The 21,523-nt window shown below is 39.1% G+C and overlaps 1 pseudogene across 1 annotated transcript; it reads left to right on the plus strand.

Annotated features, from left to right (window-relative positions):
• Window positions 1-19,640: 19,640 nt before the first annotated feature.
• Window positions 19,641-21,256, plus strand: LOC116552263 (annotated as a pseudogene). Its single transcript, XR_004269303.1, has one exon. The product of XR_004269303.1 is annotated as a heterogeneous nuclear ribonucleoprotein F-like (transcript).
• Window positions 21,257-21,523: the final 267 nt, after the last annotated feature.

The following is a 21,523-nucleotide window of genomic DNA, read 5'->3' on the forward strand; positions in this document are numbered from 1 at the left end:
CAGGATGGTAGGTTTTTGCAGAGGAGATGGAAGAAAGATGACAAATTTCATTTACTTTGCAGGTTGTCTGTGGGCTACTCTGGGACCAAAGGTCATAATGATGAACATCATTTTTCTATACTCGTATGGCATAATTTTGTTATTTTACTTTTCAATTGCTTCAATTGTGTGCAAGTGGAAATTTATTCTATTTTGTAGTTGAAAGCAAAACGAAGCTCTAATGGGCATTCATCTTGAGAATCTATAAAAACTTATGATAACCGTGCATTATACATATGACTCCAAAAATTTCAAATTATTTCTCTTATTTATTTATTTGACAAATGTTTATTGAACACCTAATAAATATTTATTGGGGAGCCATTTTAAGTGCTAAGGATGCAGTGATGAACAAGAGTTTATATTCTAGTGGGTGGAAACAGCCAAAACATAAAATAACAAATAAATATTAAATATAGAAGTGCAATAAGTGCTGTTAAGAAAAATAAAGAGGATGGTTAATGATGGCGGTTGGTCAGGGCCAGGCCTGTCTGTGGGGATAGCATTTAGGGAGAGACATGAATGAATTGGAGGGTGAGCCGTATGTGTGTCTGGGCCCAAGTTCCCAAACAGACGGAAAACAAAGGTTAGGCCAAGGTGCGATGGAGCTTTGCATGTTGTAGAATAGCAAGAAGGCTTTTTGTTTTTGGAAAAATGAAATTTCTTGAAGATTAAATCAAATAGCAAATCCCTATTCTTTGGAACTTACATTATACCAGGGGGAGGGAGATAAATAAAATGAATCAACCATCACATAAATACATGTCTGGTGGTGATAAGGTCTATGAAAGAAAGAGCAGATCGGGAGAAGCAGGAAGGGAGAAAAAGGAGCACTATTTTAGATAGACTGATGAGACAAGACTCCTTAGAGGAGATAACATTCAGCAGAATTCTCAATGAAGGGATGGAGGGCAATGAACTATGCAGATATGCAAGGGGAAGTGTCATAGGCAGTGAGTGCAAAGGCCCCGAGATGCTTAGAGAGATGCAAGGTGTCTAGAGAATTAGCTAGGAGAAAAGTGGTAAGAGATGAGGTCAGATCTGTAGCCAAGGACAGAACTGCTTGGGGCTTGTATGTTTTTAGATTTATTCTCAGTGAGGTGGGATGCCAGTAGATAGTTTTGAGCTTTGATATAAGTAACATTTTAGAAAGATCACTCTTTCTGCTGTGTTTAGGGGACAAGAGTGGAAACTGGGACTCCAGTCAGGAAGTTAACTGTGGTAGTCCAGGTGAGAGGCAAAGGTGTTTGGGGTAGTGGAGGTGTAGTAGAAAGGGGTAAGTGTTTGTATATGTTTTGAATGTAGAACTGACAGAATTTAAAAAATAGATTAGCTGTGGGGTATAAGAAAATAAGTACCAATTGGAAAGCATTTGCAAAAATTCAGACAGGATTATGTAGTATTTATACATGTAATTATTTGAAATGCTTACCTCTTAATTATTCAAAGATGTTATTAACAACACAAATATAAATTTGATGAATTCATTTAAGTTCTTTTAAAAGTGAATATCTGACTGAAAGGAAAATGCAAAAAATAATTGTCTTGGTTTTGGCTTTTATTTAGCATCTGGCCATATAAGTAACACTTAAAATTAAACCATCTGGCAACAAATTCACCAATTACTTGATGAGCTGAGCACTGTACTAAGAACTGAAGACACAGATCAATAAAGTTCAATCTGGAGTCATGTTTAATTATTTTGTGGTAGGTACTCTTACAATAATATCCTCGCTAGTGTCAGAAACATAGAATCATATAATATTGGCTGGGCACAGTGGCTCACGCCTGTAATCCCAGCACTTTGGGAGGCCGAGGCAGGCAGATCGCAAGGTCAAGAGATGGAGACCATCCTGGCCAACATAGTGAAACCCCGTCTCTACTAAAAATACAAAAATTAGCTGGGCATGGTGGGGCTCGCCTGTAGTCCCAGCTAGCGGGAGGCTGAGGCAGAAGAATTGCTTGAACCCGGGAGGCGGAGGTTGCAGTGAGCCGAGATCTCGCCACTGCGTTCCAGCCTGGCACCTGGTGACCGAACAAGACTCTGGCTCAAAAAAAAAAAAAAAAAAAGAATCATATAATATTATAGTATTTTTTCTTTTTTAGATAGAGGGATAAGGGATGAGGGGGGCGGGTCTCACTATGTTCCCCAGGCTGGAGAATAGTAGCTATTCACCCAGAGGCTAATCATGCACTATGGCCTGGTATCTCCTGAGCTGGAATGATACTCCAGCCTCAGCCTCCCAAGCAGCTGGGACTACGGGCATGTACCCGACTTGCACAGTATTTTTTTTTTTTAGAAATAACAATGTTCCCTATTGTAACGCTGATGTGGGGAAATAGGAAATAGGGCTTCCTTATAGGGTGACTTAGTTGTTACAACCTTTATTTATAAATTATTTTAATTTTCATGAGATAGAGTTTGACACCTTGAATTACTATAAAATCTATGTTATGTAATAATGAACTATGATAAAAGAGTTTTGATATACAATTGATTCAAGTTAATGATGCTTGATTTAGGTGTTTTTTCAGTCACCAGATTATCTATACTATTCTAAAGAATCCATTACTACATGTGGGAGTGTTGCTCACACCTGTAATCCCAGCACTTTGGGAGGCCAAGATGGGTGGATCACCTGAGGTCAGGAATTCCAGACCAGCCTGGCCAACATGTGAAACCCCGTCTCTACTAAAAATACAAAAATTAGCTGGGTGGGTGGTGCACACCTGTAATCCCAGCTACTCAGAAGGCTGAGGTTGGAGAATCTCTTGAACCCAAGAGGTAGAGGTTGCAGTGAGCTGAGATTGCTGCCCCTGCACTCCAGCCTGGGTGACATAGTGAGACTCTATCTTAAAAAAACCCAAAAACTAAAACAAAGCAAAACAAAACAAAACAAAAAAGAATCCATTACTATACAACTTTATGTTATCAGCTTTTGTAATAAACTAGCCAGGATTGTTATCTGGTTATTTCAGAAACATTCTTAATTCATTCAGTAAATGTTGTACTACCTTTTAGAACTGCAGTTCTTAAAGAATATGTTGCAGTACTTAAAGAAAAAAAAGAAATGTGAGGGCGGGCAAGGTGGCTCATGCCTGTAATCCGAGCACTTTGGGAGGCCGAGGCGGGCAGATTGCCTGAGGTCAGGAGTTAGAGACGAGTCTGACCAACATGGTGAAACGCTGTTTCTACTAAAAATCCAAAAAAATTAGGATCGCACCACTGTACTCCAGCCTGGGCGACAGAGCAAGACTTCTCAAAAAAAAAAAAAAAAAAAAAATGCATCACTTCCATTCTTTATATAATGTCAAGGGTATCATTGCTGGTACTTTTTCTCTAAGAATTGTGTGATACTGGCCAGGTGCTGTGGCTCACCCCTGTAATCCTAACACTTTGGGAGGCCGAGGTAGATGGATCACCTGAGGTCAGGAGTTTGAGACCAGCCTGACCAACATGGTGAAACCCTGTCTCTACTAAAAACACAAAAGGTCAGCTGGGTGCAGTGGAGTGTGCCTGTAATCTCAGCTGCTGGGAGGTGAAGGCAGGAGAATTGCTTGAACAATGGAGAAGGTGAAGGTTACAGTGAGTGGAGATCCTGCATTTGCTCTCCATCCTGGGCAACAAAAGCAAAACTCCGTCTCAAAAAACAAAACAAAACAAAACAAAAAGAATTATATGATACCTCAGTGAACGCCTATTAGTGCCACTTAGCTAATTGCTATGATAATCTCAAGTCTAACTTTAGTTTATTTTACCAAATTACAGATGTAGGTTAAGATATTTTTAATGAATTGATTTTTTAAAAATTAAACTGTCCTTTATTCTTGCTGTTGGTTTACTAATCAATGAATAATTTTTTTAATGCTGATTTGGGGATCAAAAGATGAAGTTACACTTACAATGTATGCCTGTTATGCTTCTGAATCATATTTTGTGCATTATTTTTACATATATTTTAAAACAAATTAACATTGGGGGAGTGACCATTGAGTTTTTCTTAGGACTCGTGCAATTCTTTTCTTTTTTAAAGCAGATCTGGAATTATTATTCTGATAGAATTACTGTAAATCCTTGCTTAACCAGCATCCATTCTTAACAACTTTGAATCATCAAGAACAAGTCTGAACTTACAAATAAAATAATTATTGCAGAGAAAGGCTTCGGATGCTTCAGTTTGAGGTGAAGAAAAGCAGAAGCCTTTGTGTCATGATGGCTTTGTTAACCAAAACAAAACAGTGCCTTAATTGGTTAATACTATTCATAAAAATCATCTTGCTAACTTTTGTTTGTTAAATCCATGAAGCAGGGAATAAGTGAAAGGAACTTGAAAACAGAAGAAGAAAGAGGAGTGGTTAGTAAAGGAGGTGGTAAGTACAACTGCAGAAGTAGCAGAGGTTAGAAATGGTAGAAATCGTGAGAAGCTGCAGGTATGAGTGGCAGTGGAGACCCCTTGAGGAGTAGATGGAATGTGGTCAGCTCTGCAGCCCACCTGCTCTGGAAAGCATAGGACAGTCCCCTGATGAGTCTGTTAGCAAAAGAGAATTGCCACCCAGGTAGACCCTTTCTAAATGCATATGTTATATGTCTGTAAAACACAGTGTAGCAAGCTTCTTTTAAGCTAACATGAAAGCTAACATACCTTCTTCTGTTGTTCTGTTGCTGAGAAATACTACATAATAAATAGTTTAATATTTCATGAATAACTTTTTGTGCCATACTTTTTGGTGAAAGAAAACATCTGTAAATGCCTTTCTTATCTGTTGAAATGCTAATTCAAGAAGTAAAAGGCATCCAAACTGGAAAAGAGGAAGTCAAATTTGCAAATCTGCAAAGGAACTCTCTTTGCAGATGACATGATCTTATATTTTAAAACAATCTAAAAACTCCACCAAGTAACTCTTGGATCTGATAAACAAATTCACTAAAGTTTCAGGATACAAAATCAACATGCAAAAATCAGTGACGTTTCTATACACCTATAATAATTTAGGAAAAAAGTAAATCAAGAAAGCAATCCCATTTACAATAGCTACAACAAAAACTCTAGAAATAAGTTTATTCAAGGCGGTGAATGACCTCTGTAAGGAAAACTACAAAACACAGATGAAAGAAATTGAAGAGGACACAAACAAATGGAAAAACATCCCATGCTCATGGACTGGAAGAATTAACATTGTTAAAATGACCATAATACCCAAAGCAATCTACAAATTCCACACAATCCCTATGGGGATACCAATGACATTCTTCACAGAAATAGAAAAAACAATCCTAAAGTTTGCATTGAACCAGCAAAGAACCCAAATAGCCAAAGCAATTCTGAGCAAAAAGAACAAAGCTGGAGGCATTATACTACTTGACTTCAAAATATATTACAAGGTTATAATAACCAAAACAGCATGGTATTGGTATAAAAACAGGCACATAGACCAATGGAAGAGGACAGAAAACACAGAAATAAACCCTATGTATTTACAGCCAGCTGGTTAAAAAAATTATTATTATTTTTTAAAGATGGGGTGTTTCTCTGTCACCCAGGCTGGAATGCAGTGGCATGATCATAGCTCACTGCAGCCTTAAACTCCTGGGCTCAAATGATCCTCCCACTTCAGCCTTCCAAGTAACTGGGATTACAGGTGTAAGGCACCAAGCCTGGTTTACAGCCAACTAACTTTTGACAAAGGCACCTAGAACATCCATTGAGGAAAGAGAAGTCTTTTTAATAAATGGTGCTGGGAAAACTGTATATTCATATGCAAAAAAAAAAAAAAAAATGAAGCTAGACCGTTTTACTCAAAATCACCTCAAAATGGATCAAAGACTTTAATATAGGACCTGAAACTAGAAAATGACTAGAAGAAAACATAGGAGAAACACTCTAAGACATTGGTCTAGGCAAAGATTTTACGGCAAAGACCTCAAAAGCAGAGGCAACAAAAGCAAAGATAGATAAAAGCGACTGATATGGTTTGGGTCTGTGTCCCAGTCCAAATCTCATGTCAAATTGCAATCCCTAACCTTGGAGGTGGGACCTGGTGGGAGGTAATTCGATTATGGGGGTGATTTCCCTTTTGGTGCTGTTCTCATGACAGTGAGTGAGTTGTTACAAGATCTGATTGTTTGAAACTGTGTAGCACTTCCTACCTATCCCTCTTCCTCCTGCTCTGGCCACGTAAAACACTACTGCTTTGCCTTCTGCCATGAGTAAAAGTTTCCTGAGGCCTCTCCACAATGCATCGTGTATATCTTGTAGAACGGTGAGCCAATTAAACCTCTTTTCTTTATAAATTATCTAGTTTCAGGTATTTCTTTATAGCAGTGTGAGAATGAACTAATGTGGCGACTGTATTAAACTAAAAAGCTTTTGTTCAGCAAATAAAACAATTAACACAGTGGAGAGACAGCCTATGGAATGGGAGAAAACAAGCTGCTCATTTGACAAGGGAATAATAATATCCAGTATATACAAGGTACTTAGCCACACACACAAAAATAACCCCATTAAAAGTTGGGCAAAGGATATGCATAAATATTTCTCAAAAGAAGACATACAAATGACCAACAACTACATGAAAAAAATGTTCAACATTACTAATCATTGGGGAAATATAAATCAACAAAACCACAATGAGAAATCATTGTATCCCAGTTAGAATGCTTACTACAAAAAGATAGATGCTGGCAAGGATGTGGAGGAAAGGGAACTCATACAGTGTTGGTAATAATGTAAATTAGTATAGCCATTATGGAAAACGGTATGAAGATTTCTCAAAAAACTAAAAACAGAACTACCATATGATCCAGCAATTCCACTACTGGGTATTTATCCAAAGAAAAGGAGATCAGTGTATCAAAGGGATACCGACACCCCCATGTTCGTTTCAGCATTAAGGAAATGAAGCCTCAGAGAGGTTAAGGGCCTGGCCTCAGTGTCACCCAGCCAGGAAAAAACAGAACTGAGAATTTACTTATGATTGCTCTATTACAAAGACTAAGCTTCTGACCAGTTTATTACACAATGTTAGGTCAGCAGAGATCGAAACTTGCAAATCAGTGCGCACCTCATTCTCTCATTCCCATCCCAGGATTTGGGCAAATATTAATAAATGTGATGACTGAGCAAGGCCTCTGAAGTCTGTATCCCAAGAACCCCTGAAATATATCTCCCACTTTCTTGCTAGTGTCTGACCAGATTTTGGGGTCCTACTGACTGGTTTGGTAAGCTTCTTTAAAACATCTAGCCAGGCAAGTTCAAGTGCAACAGGATTTTTCCAAGCAGCATCAGTCTAGAAAGTGAGCAGTTGTGACCTCAGTTCTGAACCACCAAGCTTCTCTTACTTGAATCTTACATGGAATTATTGTGAAGTTTGAATCTTGTCTCTGCCACCTAGCAGCTGTGCGAACTAATGCAAATTATTTACAATTCTGAGAATACTATTTGTCCATCTGAAAACTAGTGTATAAATACCTTCCATAAAGTGATAAAAGGATTAAAGTGAGATCATGAATTTGAAAGTGGCTGGTATGATAACTGCTAAGTAAAAAAATTCAAAATAGAACTACCTAGAACTAACTAGAAATAAAATGGATTAAGTGAAATAAAATGATCTCCTTGTTTCCAACTTCCACCTGTCTCTTCAACCTCTCTCTGCCAACGTCTGCTCTGACTTACCGTGATTGCTCCTGGTTCTAGACTTCTGGCACCACTTGCCAATTCTCTTTCTTTCTGGCAAGCTCTGGCACTACCTTCCTCGGCAACATGAGGAAAGGCCTGGACTCAAGAACAGAGTCTCCTGAGTTCTGAGCAGAACTTATGTCTTCAAAACCTATTTATGGCATATTTAATTGTTGTGTTGCCTTCAAAAACACAATGTACTTCCATTATTTTTCCAATTAAAATTATAATAAAAACTCAGTGAGAAAAATTTAAAAATTTCAGAAACTTTAGAAGGAAAAAACCCACCATAATTAAATAACCTCTAAACAAACAATGTTAACAGCTGGATATACACTTTTAAGTGTTTTTCACTGATATATCTTGAGAAAGGGACCCTGGTTCCTTTTAAAGATTTCATTCTGAATCAGAAATTCGGCTACTAAACAAAGTGAATCATCTCAAATTGGCATTTGCTGTGAGGACCTATCATATGCTAGACACTTGACAGTTGTCTAGAGAATTGAAAGTAGAAATATCGGGCGGGGTGCAGTGGCTCACGCCTGTAATCCCAGCGCTTTGGGAGGCCGAGTCGGGTGGATCACGAGGTCAAGAGATTGAGACCATCCTGGTCAACATGGTGAAACCCCGTCTCTACTAAAACTACAAAAAATTAGCTGGGCATGGTGGCGCGTGCCTGTAATCCCAGCTCCTCAGGAGGCTGAGGCAGGAGAATTGCCTGAACCTAGGAGGCGGAGGTTGCGGTGAGCCGAGATCGCGCCATTGCACTCCAGCCTGGGTAACAAGAGTGAAACTCTGTCTCAAAAAAAAAAAAAAAAAAAAAAAAAAAAAAAAAAGAACAGCCTGGTCAAGAGGGTGAAACCCTGTCTCTACTAAAAATGCAAAAATTAGCCGGACATGCCGGCAGGCACCTGTAATCCCAGCTACTTGGGAGTCTGAGGCAGAGAATTGCATGAACCCAGGTGGCAGAGGTTGCAGTGAGCTGAGATTGTGCCACTGCACTCCAGCTTGGGTGACAGAGCGAGACTCTGTCTCAGAAAAAAAAAAAAAGGTAGAAATATCAGATTGTCTCCTCAATAACATAATAACACATAGTAGAAGTGCAGGCAGGGCACACTATAAAAAGTTAGATGTAAATACAAGTGCAAGAGAGAAATAAATACAAAAGTAGGAGAAATTTCATATGTCAACTTACAAAAAAAAATCCTAAATGAATGATATCAGTAATGAATACTACGAGTTCAAACCTGCCAAGATCTTGTAGCTCTTAGCAAGAAGAATGATTATAAAGAATGAAATTTTCAGTAAGAGAATGAGAAGCATGTGTCTTGGGTTAGTTTGGAGGTAATATCTGAAAAGCAGACTTTTACAAACGAGAATAAACAGGGTCAAATATAACAGATGTCAGAGAATTTGTTGATTAGAAAAGACTTTTAAAGAATTTTATCTATCCTAGAACTTCTTTTATTTTATTTTTTTTTCCTATATCAATATTTCAGTCTTATCCTCTTGGGTCACAAATGTACAAAAGGAGCTGAAGGAAGACTGGGGAACTTGAAGGACAAAGGCAGTTTTTTGTTCACTTACTGGATTTTTATTGAGCACCTATATGTACCAGGCACCTAGAGAGCAGGCCACCATGTATGTATACACATTGACTATGATATGATTGTGCAATGAACAACCAGTACAACTGTCCATGATGACCCTGCAAAAAAGATATGACAGTGAACAGGTTCCTTACATTTGGGAAAAGGATGGGGAGACTAGTAATAAATAAGGAAGAATTAAGGCAATTTCAGACAACAGTAATTGCTATGAAGAAAATAAAATAGCACAGTGAGATAGAAAGTGATGTTGGGTGCAGGATCACAAAGAATGACCAGGGAAAAAGCCTGTTTAAAGAAGGAGGCAACCATACAAAGATTTGATAAATGAGCAGTCCAGGTAGAAAAAAAAGGAAGGGCAAAATTCCTGCATGGGAATGATTATGGATTCATTCCAGTATGTCAGTGATCTAATGAACAAGTGGTGAACATTGAGGTGGCAGAGCTAGACAGGGGCTAGGTTATGTAAACTATGGTGAAGAGGTCTGGATTGTATTCTAAAGGAAAATTTTAATAGCATACAGTAGGAAAAAGGTGCTTCATGTTGGCATGAAGATCTGGGTGAACAAAAATCCTAGCTGAAGGATGGCTACAACAGTTTTTTAACTTTGAACAAGCCTGGTTAGAAATCTTGAAGCCAGGAATAAGCTGGGAACAAACACTATTTCCAGGTCACACTATGGAAGCCTCAGCATTGGTTACCTCTAATAATGATTTGGTAGCGTACAAGACTGGTGAAACAGGTGTCTGGTTATACTTATGTGTTTACATTTCTTTTCATCTTGCTTTAGTTATAACAATATTTTTAGAACATCTTTATTATCTTAGCTCTCTTACCATTTTAGTAAACATCATCAGGTCTAGTTACTACCAGAATTCTCTATTTCTCTAACTTCCTTTTTTATGTGTGCAGACCTAAAGCTGCCCTACCACACCCACATTCCCCATCTGCAGACTTCATCAGGAAGTGCAGAAGAATGTGAACTGCATGCTTTGCCATCAGGATGTTTCTGGGGTCCTGATTTTCATCTTGCATTAATAGCTTATGTCCTGGACCAGTGGAAATATAATATGAGATACATATGCTATTTTAAATTTTCTAGTAGCCACATTAAAAAAGTAAAAAGATTTAGGTGCAATAAATTTTAAGAATATATTTTATTTAACCCAATATATCTAAAATACTATCATTTTTACACGTAATCAAAATTTAAAATTTTAATGAAACATTTTATGTTGTTTTAAAATAATGTCTTCTAAATCCAGTGTATGTTTTATACTTAAAATATATCTCAATTCAGACTGGATACGTTTCAAGTTCTCACTAGCCACATGTGGCTGGAGGCTACCATATTGAACAGGGAAGTTCTAGATCTTACTCCCACTGACTTTTGAGACCTGGTAATCCCAATTCACCTCGTTCTGTAGTGACTGTGCTGCAAATACCTTGTCCAGACTCTGACATGACTTCCCATTTCCAGACCCTGTTCACTTTGAACTTTTAACTCCTGAATTGTTAATTCCAGAAATGGACATTTTGCTTGGCTCTCTCAATACCTACTCCCTGTCTGACTAACATTGTCCTGCTGTTACATATGTGGCATGACATCAAGTAATTAATCAGGGTTTTCTACATTAGAAGAGAGTTCTATTTTATAGAAAAACTATCACTGAGTGGAAGAACATGCTGAATTCTCTGTGGATCCTTTAAATTTACCTATGGGAAACTCAACTGTTTGGAAAATAATACTGTTATCTGGTTCCCAGAACCACTTATTGCTACTTACTGCTTGCTGACATAGTACATGGAAGAAAACAACTTTTAAACATCAGAAGCTAAGTATTATATTGGTCTTTCTCTTTAATTTTTTTCAATGAAAATATCCTAATTTGTTCCCCCAGGCCAATGAATGTTTCAATGTTTTAACTGGAATGGAGCCAATGTCATGTACTCAGAAAGGCAGAGAAGAAAAACATGTAATAATTTTCAAAGTATACCTAACCTGTCCTCTCTAGTTAACTTGGAAACCTTGATTTCAAGTTAAAAGAAAAGTCTTTTAACTTTTCTATTTTACCTTTGAGGGCAAACTTCTGTGGCTGCAAGTGTATGCTTGTAGGCCAAATTCAACCTTGAGGATGGGTTTTGTTGGCTCACACAATGTTTAAAAGCTTTCTGAACCAACATTTAGAAATTGGGAGTTTTCATGTAAGCATTCAGCTTTCTAGCTGCTGCTGCTTTTTTTTTTTTTTTTTTTTTTTGACACGGAGTCTTGCTCTGTTGCCCAAATTGGAGTGCAGTGGCATGATCTTGGCTCACTGCAAACTCTGCCCCCTGGGTTCAAGTGATTCTCCTGCCTCAGCATCCCGAGTAATTGGGATTACAGGCACGTGCCACCATGCCCGGCTAATTTTTGTACTTTTTAGGAGAGACGGGGTTTCACCATGTTGGTCAGTCTGGTCTTGAAATTCTGACCTTGTGATCCACCAGCCTCGGCCTCCCAAAGTGCTGGGATTACAGGCGTGAGCCGCAGCACCTGGCCTCTAGCTTCTTTGAAAAAATTGGAAGACTTGTCCACACTGGGCAATCCTCCTGCATAGGACTTTTTGGCTGAGCTGGACTTGAGAAGGGCCATGCTCTTTCTATTTTGATATAGTCAATTACCCTGGCCCAATTCTTTCAGGTAATAGATAAGTTTATTCTCATCTGGGCCCTTTCATCTGCAATATCTATAACTCATCATACTTGTCTGCCCTTTGCCTTCCACCAGTCTCTTGGGGACAGGGGTCTCATATTTTTGAGAGGCCTTCTTTTTAGTTCCTGAATTTTCTAAAGATTTTAGCACCTGATCTTCTAAAGATTCAGGTGGGGTAGAACAATGGAGGTAAGCTGATTAAGTATTCAGGTACCTGTTAAGTCTCAGGTGAAACACAACAGAACTCATTGATAGTCATCAATTTTAGGGGAATTTTTGGCTAGTGATCTGGGAAATTCCCTTTCCTTGCTAGATCATGGAAATAATAGGTAATTTTGTAAGCCGGTGAGTGAAAAGTTCAGATTTCAGTGAGAAATACTTTTCAGCAAAGTCTCTTTATTCTCTACTCAAAATAATACTGGTAAATAATGAAATGTTACTTATACTAGTTACTCAACCACTGGTACTGTAGTGTCTTTCTGAAATTGTTGAATGATTTCAAAGGTCCAAACAGGAATTAGAGATTCCCTATGCTTTATTTCACTCCAGCTATCTTTCTTATGGAAGGCAGAATAAAAAGGGGTTTGTCTGGGTGGAACACAATATCCAGAAACTGGTCGTTGCTTCCATCCCTTAATGGGACTGATCTCCTTTAATTCTCAAGGTGATAGACAGTGATGATCTCTGATTAATACCTTTACTTTCTCACCTGGGGGTATTGAAAGCCAATTTTTAGCAAAGATTTTTCTATCAGAGATAACTCAGTGTAAGCCAAAAAAAAAAAAAAAAAAAAAAGTAGTCCATGGACTTTATTATTGCTATCATTTACATAAATGATTTCATTAGAAGGGGAAGTCTCACTGTGCCATGCTCTCCTGATCAAAGTTTAGAAGTTTGTATGTTCACTGACAAGCAAGCTTGTAACATGGCAAATGACCAAGAGAGCCCTCAGCTGTCTCACTTCTTCAGGGTGATTTAAGGGTCTGACTTACCCTGCCTCAAAGTCTCCTTTACCTCCAACCAACTCTAAACAAAATAAGTCACCTTAAGCCCATGGCTCTCAATCTTTAATGAGGGAGCTTATTGCAATGCTGATTCCTGGGTCCTACCTTTAGAGACTCCAGTTTCACCAGTTCTGGGATAGAGCTGAGAATTCTGCATTTTTTTTTTTTTTTGAGGCGGAGTCTCGTTCTGTTGCCTAGGCTGGAGTGTAGTGGGGCGATCTCGGCTCACTGCAACCTCTGCCTCCTAGGTTCAAGCGATTCTCCTGCCTTGGCCTCCTAAATAGCTGGGATTACAGGTGCACACCACCACACACAGATAATTTTTGTATTTTTGTTAGAGACGGGGTTTCACCATGTTGATCAGGCTGGTCTTGAACTCCTGACCTCAAATGATCGACCAGCTTCACCTTTCAAAGTGCTGGGATTACAGGTGTGAGCCACTGCACCCAACCTTTTTTTTTGAGACAGGGTCTCATTCTGTCACCCTGGATAGAGTGCAGTGGTGCAATCTTGGCTCACTGCAGCTTCTGCCTCCCAGACTTAAGCGATCCTCCCACCTCAGCCTCCCGAGTAACTGGGACCACAGATGTGTGCCACTATGCACCACTAATTATTGTATTATTATTATTTTTTGAGACAGGGTCTCACTTTGTTGCCCAGACTAGAGTGCAGTGGCACAATCATGGCTCACTGCAACCTCCACCTCCCACACTCAAGCAATCCTCCCATCTCAGCCTCTTAGTAGCTGAGACTAGTGGTATGCACCACCATGCTAGGCAATTTTTTTTTTCGTATTTTTTTATAAAGACAGTGTCTTATCACATCACTCGACCTATCAATGTACTAGGATTAGAGGCATGAGCCACCGTGCCTAGCCATAATTTTTTTTTTTCTTACCATGTTGCCCAGGTTGGTCTCAAACTTCTGACCTCAAGCAATCAGCCTCATCTTGGCCTCGAAAAGTGCTGGGATTACAGATGTGAGCAACGATACTTGTCCCGAAAGAGGTATCATTAAAAGGCATTAGATAGTGCTTGAAGTTGAATGGAATGGGGAAGCTATTAACTTTTACTTTTCTGAAAATTAGTTAAGAAGATTATCTACTTCAAGTAACAGATTACCCAATCATTAATTACGTAATCCACAAAGACATCCAAATATCTCAGAAAACAAGTAGTCTGCAAGTAGGGGATTCCAGATGACCCAGGTACCCTCTTCTCTGCCTTCCTCAGATTGTTGTCCTATTGTTCTAGACTTACCACCTCACAGTGACAAGATTGTTGCATCCTTATATTCAAGGCAGAAAGAAGGAATTATTTTACTTTGAGTAAGAACCTCCCAGAAATCCACCCACCAGACTTCCCCTAATTGGTCAAAATTAGGCAGAACTAAGTCATATCAACCATTAGCAAAGCAGGATGAACTTACACTCTTCATTTAGACCAATTATGTTCATGCCCTGGTCTGGAAGGAAAACCCACCTTTTCTGAAATGCTACTGCTAGAAATAATTCAAGATTCCTTAAATTGCTATATAAACAATTAAAAATTAGGGAAATGATAGACAATCAACCATATCTACCTCAGTTTTGAAATAATTCTCTGAATTTTAGTGGTTGCAGAATCCTAGGAATGCATTGAGAATGGGGTGGTAGATTGAGTAAGTGAAAGGTTATAGTCACAATTACTTCTGGGGATGGTGGTAGGGCGGGGTAGAGTGGGAGTGGGTATATGGGAGAGATGAACTAGAGGAAGAGTTGGCCTTTTCTTTTGGTATTTTGTTCAGTCATGCCTGAGCTGAAGATGCCTTGGTAAGAACTTAAAGGGTTTGTAAAGCTCCTATTATCACAAGGAAAAATAAAATACAAGTGGCAGAAAGCTTGTTACATCTTCTAATGATCTTTTGGTTATTTCTGGAACATATCTGTAAGATTGCTTATGGCAATAACTCAATATCTTACTGTTTCTATTTGAATATAAAAGAAAGTATAATTTCACCTTCTTACAACTCACTTACATGAAAGACTATAGTAAATAGTACTGTGCAGTGTTTGATTTTTATCATCAGTCCTGGAGATCACACAGATACTCAGATATGCTAGAAAAAGAAATGTCAACAAATATAATGCATTTGTTGATTTTGTGTTTTGCTTTGTTCCAAAAATACTTGAAGTAACTTAAAAGAATGCGTCTAATCCAAACAGAGAGTAAGAAGTGGAAATGTCAGCCTAACACCTAAGGAGTACAAATTTGCTTTTGTTTATACATAATATAAAATGGTGAAAAATGAATTTAACCCTTTCTGTGACTGTTAGACTTTTAAAGATTATTTCAAAATTAAAATATAAATTATTGCAATTGAGAAGTTTTTGTTTTCAACTATGTCTTCATTAAAATTGTTTAAAACAAAGCAATTTGTTCTTTTGTAACAGTTTTAAAACACTAAACTTGAACATTAATTTACATGTCAACACACATAATGATTACTTACATTTTTACTTCATGATAATCAAATTTCTATTTCAGAAGTAGAGTTTATATTTAATAGTTATTGACATTTTAAACATTTAAAGACTCTATTGACATGAACAATATTGAAGAAATAGATATCCGTTGACATTTTATGAGGAGGTTAAATTTTATTGAAGTGAATTGTAAATTGCTGTTGTTTCAAAATAAGTAATGCAATGCTCTTCAACATTTTTTTTGTTGTTATTGACATGGAGTCTTCCTCTGTCACCCAGGCTGGAGTGGAGTGCAGTGGCATGATCTCGGCTCCGCCTCCCCTGTTCAAGAGATTCTTCTGCCTCGGCCTCTGGAGTAGCTGGGATTACAGGCCCAGCTAATTTTTGTATTATTAGTAGAGATGGGGTTTCACCATATTGGCCAGGCTGGTCTAGAACTCCTGACCTAGTGATCCGCCTGCCTCGGCCTCCCAAAGAGCTGGGATTACAGGCGTGAGTCACCGTGCCCAGTTGTTCTTCAACTTTAATAAAGTATCATCCTTTCTTGAAGTATGAAAGAAATTGACAACATCATGTAATATTGTCTTTTTAAATTAAAGCCTTAAACTTTGGAAAATAAATCCTGGAAAGCGGCTTAAGAATAGGGATTCTCTTGAGTTTTTTTTTTTTTTTTCAGTTAAGCAATTAGAAAACAGCAAAGATTTTAATCTCCTTTTCCCTCAAAAACAAAAAACATTCCATCTGTGTTAATGGCAGAAAAAATTTAACCTTAAACATTTGTAATAGAATATAAAATTCTTCCTACCACACTTTATAATAGAAAATAAGCTCAATCTAAATTATAATTTTTTGTTTTGCTAATTATGTATGTATATGTATACGTATATGTCTATGTGTGTGAATCTGTATAGATCTGAGAAACTTTTCAATCACTTAAAATATAATTTTTAAGAACTGAAAGGTGAGTTAATTGAAAGTTATCAGACTTAGTCCTCATTTATTTTAGAGTTTTTGAATTCTTTAGGTAAATGATAGCAAAACCAAGAGCACATAAATAGTGTAAAAATTTAAATTAGGAGGATAGAGTTAAAAAGGAGCATTCTAATTCTGGGCAAATGAAGGTTAGATTGAGCAGTGATTGTTGAGAGTTAAATGTTAATGAGAAATGTACTGAAGTATACTATCTGCTTTTTTTCTTCAAAATTGGCTTTATGTGCATTACATTTATCATTACACAGTAGTGTTATCAAAACATAACTGTAAGAAGTTACATATATATATACGTGTATATATACTTTTTTTTTTTTTTTGAGGCAGAGTCTCACTCATTGCTTGGGCTGGAGTGTTGTGTTGTGATCTCTGCTCACTGCAACCTTTGCCTCCTGGGTTCAAGCGATACTCCTGCCTCAGCCTCCCCAGCAGCTGGGACTACAGGCACCTGCCACTACGCTGCACTAATTTTTGTATTTTTAGTATAGATGGGGTTTCACTATGTTGGCCAAGCTATTCTTGAACTCCTGACCTCAGGTAATCCACCAACCTTGGCCTCCCAAAGTGCTGGGATTACAGGTGTGAGCCACCATACACAGCGCAGAAATTATATTTTTGAAAAGAGAAAAAGCCCGAAAACTTCATGATCTAACATGACTCTCAGGTAAATATACCTAGGGTAAAAACACCATTGTGATTGATGCAACATAGTAGACGGTGAATACTTATTGAAAATGAGGCCAGGTGTAGTGGTTTACGCCTGTAATCCCAGCACTTTGGGAGGCCGAGGCAGGCAGATTGCTTGAGGCCAGGAGTTTGAGACCAGCCTGGGCAACATGACAAAACCTTGACTCTACTAAAAATACAAAAATTAGCAGTGTGTGGTGGTATGTGCCTGTAGTCCCAGGTACTCAGGAGGCTACGGCAAGAGAATCACTTGAACTTGGGAGGGAGAAGTTACACTGGGCTGAAATCGTGCTACTGTACTCTAGCCTGGGTGACACACAGAGACTCTGCTCAAAATAAATAAATAAATACTTATTGGAAATGAATGAATATGGTGGTTTAATTGGGGCAGCAGAGCAGAGCCATATGCAGTTCAGTTCTTCTGGATTATGGATACACATCTTGAACACTGATGAAAGCAATGTTTTTATTACCAAACGACAGCTATTTTTTATTGGTCATTTGACAGGGCTATACTTTAAGGAAATGAAAAACACTTGGTAAACAGAGTGTGTTAGTCTGTTTTCACACTGTTACTGAGAACTACCTGAGACTGGGTAATTTGTGAAGAAAAGAGGTTTAATTGATTCACAGTTCCATGGCTGGAGAAGCCTCAAGAAACTTACAGTCATGGTGAAAGGTGAAGGGGAAGCAAGGCACATCTTCCCACGGTGAAGCAAGAGACAGAGAGAGAAGAGGAAAGCACCACACACTTACCAAACAACCAGATCTCATGAGAACTTCCTATCATGAGAACAGCCAACATTATACTGAATGGGGAAAAGTTGAAAGCATTCCCCTGAGAACTGGAACAAGACAAGGATGACCACTTTCACCACTTATATTCAACATAGTATTGGGTGTCCTAGCCAGAGCAATCAGACAAGAGAAAGAAATCAAGGGCATCCAAATTGGAAAAGAGGAAGTCAAACTGTTGCTGTTCACCAATGATATGATCATAAAGACCTTCAAGACTCATCCAAAAACTCTCAGATCTGATAAATGAATTCAGTAAAGTTTCAGGTTACAAAATCAATGTACAAAAATCAGTTGCTCTGCTACATACCAACAATGACCAAACTGAGAATCAAATCAAGAACTCAATCCCTTTTATAATAGTTGCCAAAAAAATACTTAGTAATATACTTAACTGGTGAAGTGAAATATCTCTACAAGAATAACTGCAAAACTGCTGAGAGAAATCATAGATGACCCAAACAAACAGAAACACATCCCATGTTCATGGATGGGTTGAATGAATATTGTGAATATGATCATACTCCCAAAAGCAATCTACAAATTCAATGCAATTCCCATCAAAATACACCACCATTCTTCACAGAAAAAGAAAAAAACAATCCTACAATTTATAAGGAACAAGTAAAGAGCCCACATAGGCAAAGCAAGACTAAGCAAAAAGAACAAATCTGGAGATATGTAGTTACCAAAACAACATGATACTGGTATAAAAATAGGCATATAGACTAATGGAACAGAATAGAAAACCCAGAAATAAAGTCAAATACTTACATCCAATTGATCTTTCACAAAGCATAGAAAAACATAAAGTGGGGAAAGAGCACCCTTTTTTAACAAATGGTACTGGGATAACTGGAAAGCTATATGCAGAAGAATGAAACTGAATCCTCATCTTCCACCTTATACAAAAATTAATTCAAGATGGACCAAAAACTTAAATCTAAGATCTGAAACCATAAAAATCCTAGAAGATAGGCAGTCACGCCTGCAGGTAGCAGCGGGGTGGTGATGCGGGCTCCTTGAGTTTCTGTTTCCAGGTGTCCCGGGCGAAGGGCTGAGCCAGGCCTGGCACGCCGGGAGCAGGAGGGCTTCGGGCAAAGCCGCGTGCACTCGACTGGCAGGCGCTGAGGATTCGCCCCGTGCTCGCAGTTGAGGGTTTCCATGGTGATGGTCAACAAGCCTCAACTGCTTCAGCTACAACTGCCAAGTTCCCCGCATTCCACCCTCCTCTAGATGCTCCGAGGGACTACCCGGGTTCCTGATGTGAGAGCGGGAACATAGAGACTCGGAGGCCGAGGTTGAGAACAAAAAGATGCACCTGGACTTTCCCCAGAGCCCTCTGCGTGGTTGAGCTTCGGTGGAATTTTGGGGCTCTTAGTTGCCAGCAGCGCTTGCCTGATAGCAACAGAAACCAGTCCCGCTTGCCTCCGTGCCACAAGAAAAGCCGCACCCAAGATCACCTGACACCCATCCTGTCAAGTGTCCATGATGCTGGCCCTGAGGGAGGTGAGGGCTTTGTGGTCAAGCTCCGTGGCCTTCCCTGGTCCTGCTCTGTTGAGGACGTGCAGAACTTCCTCTCTGCACGATTCACGATGGGGCCGCATCTACACTAGAGAGGGCAGGCAGAGTAGTGAGGCTTTTGTTGAACTTGGATCAGAAGATGATGTAAAACTGGCTTTGAAAAAAGGGAAAGCATGGGCCACTGGTACATGGAGGTGTTCAAGTCCCACAGAACCGAGGTGGATTGGGTGTTGAAGCACAGTGGTCCCAACAGTGCCGACAGCGCCAACGACGGCTTCGAGGACTCCCATTTGGGTGCACAAAGGAAGAAATTGTTCGGTTCTTCTCAGGGTTGGAAATCGTGCCAAACGGGATCACATTGCCTGTGGACCACGAGGGCAAGATTACAGGGAAGCATTTGTGCAGTTTGCCTCCCAGGAGTTAGCTGATAAAGCTCTAGGGAAGCGCAAGGAGAGGATAGGGCACAAGTACATCTAGGTGTTTTAAGAGCAGCCAGGAGGAAGTTAGGTCATACTCAGATCCCCCTCTGAATTTCGTGTCCGTGCAGCGGCCAGGGCCCTATGGCAGGCCCGGGACCGCCAGGAGTTATATTGGCATTGTGAAGCAGGCAGGCCTGGGGAGGATGCGGCCCGGTGCCTACAGCGCCGGCTATGGGGGCTATGAGGAGTACAGTGGCCTCAGCGATGGTTATGGCTTTACCACAGATCTGTTCGGGAGAGACCTCAACTACTGTCTCTCCGGAATGTATGACCACAGATACGGCGGTAGTGAGTTCACAGTGCAGAGCACCACAGGCCACTGTGTCCACATGAGGGGTCTGCTGTACAAAGCGACCGAGAACGACATTTACAACTTCTTCTCTCCTCTCAATCCTGTGAGAGTCCATATTGAGATAGGTCCAGATGGAAGAGTGACGGGCGAAGAAGATGTTGAGTTTGCTACTCATGAAGAAGCTGTTGCAGCCATGTCCAAAGACAGGGCCAACATGCAACACAGATACATAGAACTCTTCTTGAATTCGACAACAGGGGCCAGCAATCGGGCATATAGCAGCCAGGTGATGCAAGGCATGGGGGTGTCTGCCGCCCAAGCCACTTACAGTGGCCTGGAGAGCCAGTAAGTGAGCAGCTGTTATGGGGCCAGCTACAATGGGCAGAACAGCATGGGTGGATATGACTAATTTTGTTAGGAACATTTGAGTTATTTCAATAAAATTTTACACAGGCAGCCAACAAGCAGTTAAGAGCAGCTATAATAGAGGAAGTTGTGGGACCCATTTTGCACCATGAGTTTGTGAAATCTGGATTGAAAAAATTACCTCTTCAGTCTTTCTCATGCCAAATTTTCTTCTAGCATGTGATAATAAGTAAACTAAAACTATTTTCAGCTTTTCTTAATTAACATTTTGGTAGTATACTTCAGAGTGATGTTATCTGAGTTTAAGTAGTTTAAGTATGTTAAATGTGGACCTTTTACACCACATCACTGAACACACTGGGGAGATGTGCTTTTTTGGAAAACTCAAAGGTGCTAGCTCCCTGATTCAAAGAAATATTTCTCATTTGTTCATTCTAGTTTATATTTTCATTTAAAATCCTTTAGGTTAAGTTTAAGCTTTTTAAAAGTTAGTTTTGAGAATTGAGACACAATACTAATACTGTAGGAATTGGTGAGGCCTTGACTTAAAACTTTCTTTGTACTGTGATTTCCTTTTGGGTGTATTTTGCTAAGTGAAACTTGTTAAATTTTTTGTTAACTAAATTTTTTTCTTAAAGACTTTTTCACAATGAAAAAAAATTCTAGAAGATAACATCAGAAAAATTCTTCTAGACATTGGCTTAGGCAAAGAATTCATGACTAAGAATTCAAAAGCAAATGCAACAACAACAACAACAACAACAAAATAAGTGGGATGTAATGAAATTAAAAACTTCTGCACAACAAAATAAATTATCAGCAGAATAAACAACCCACAGAGTGGGAGAAAATATTTGCAAACTATGCATCTGACAAAAGACTATTATCCAGAATATATAAGAAA

Source organism: Sapajus apella, unplaced genomic scaffold (assembly GCF_009761245.1).
Source record: "Sapajus apella isolate SASKATOON/1434 unplaced genomic scaffold, GSC_monkey_1.0 scaffold11, whole genome shotgun sequence".
In the NCBI taxonomy this organism is placed as follows: Eukaryota; Metazoa; Chordata; class Mammalia; order Primates; family Cebidae; genus Sapajus; species Sapajus apella.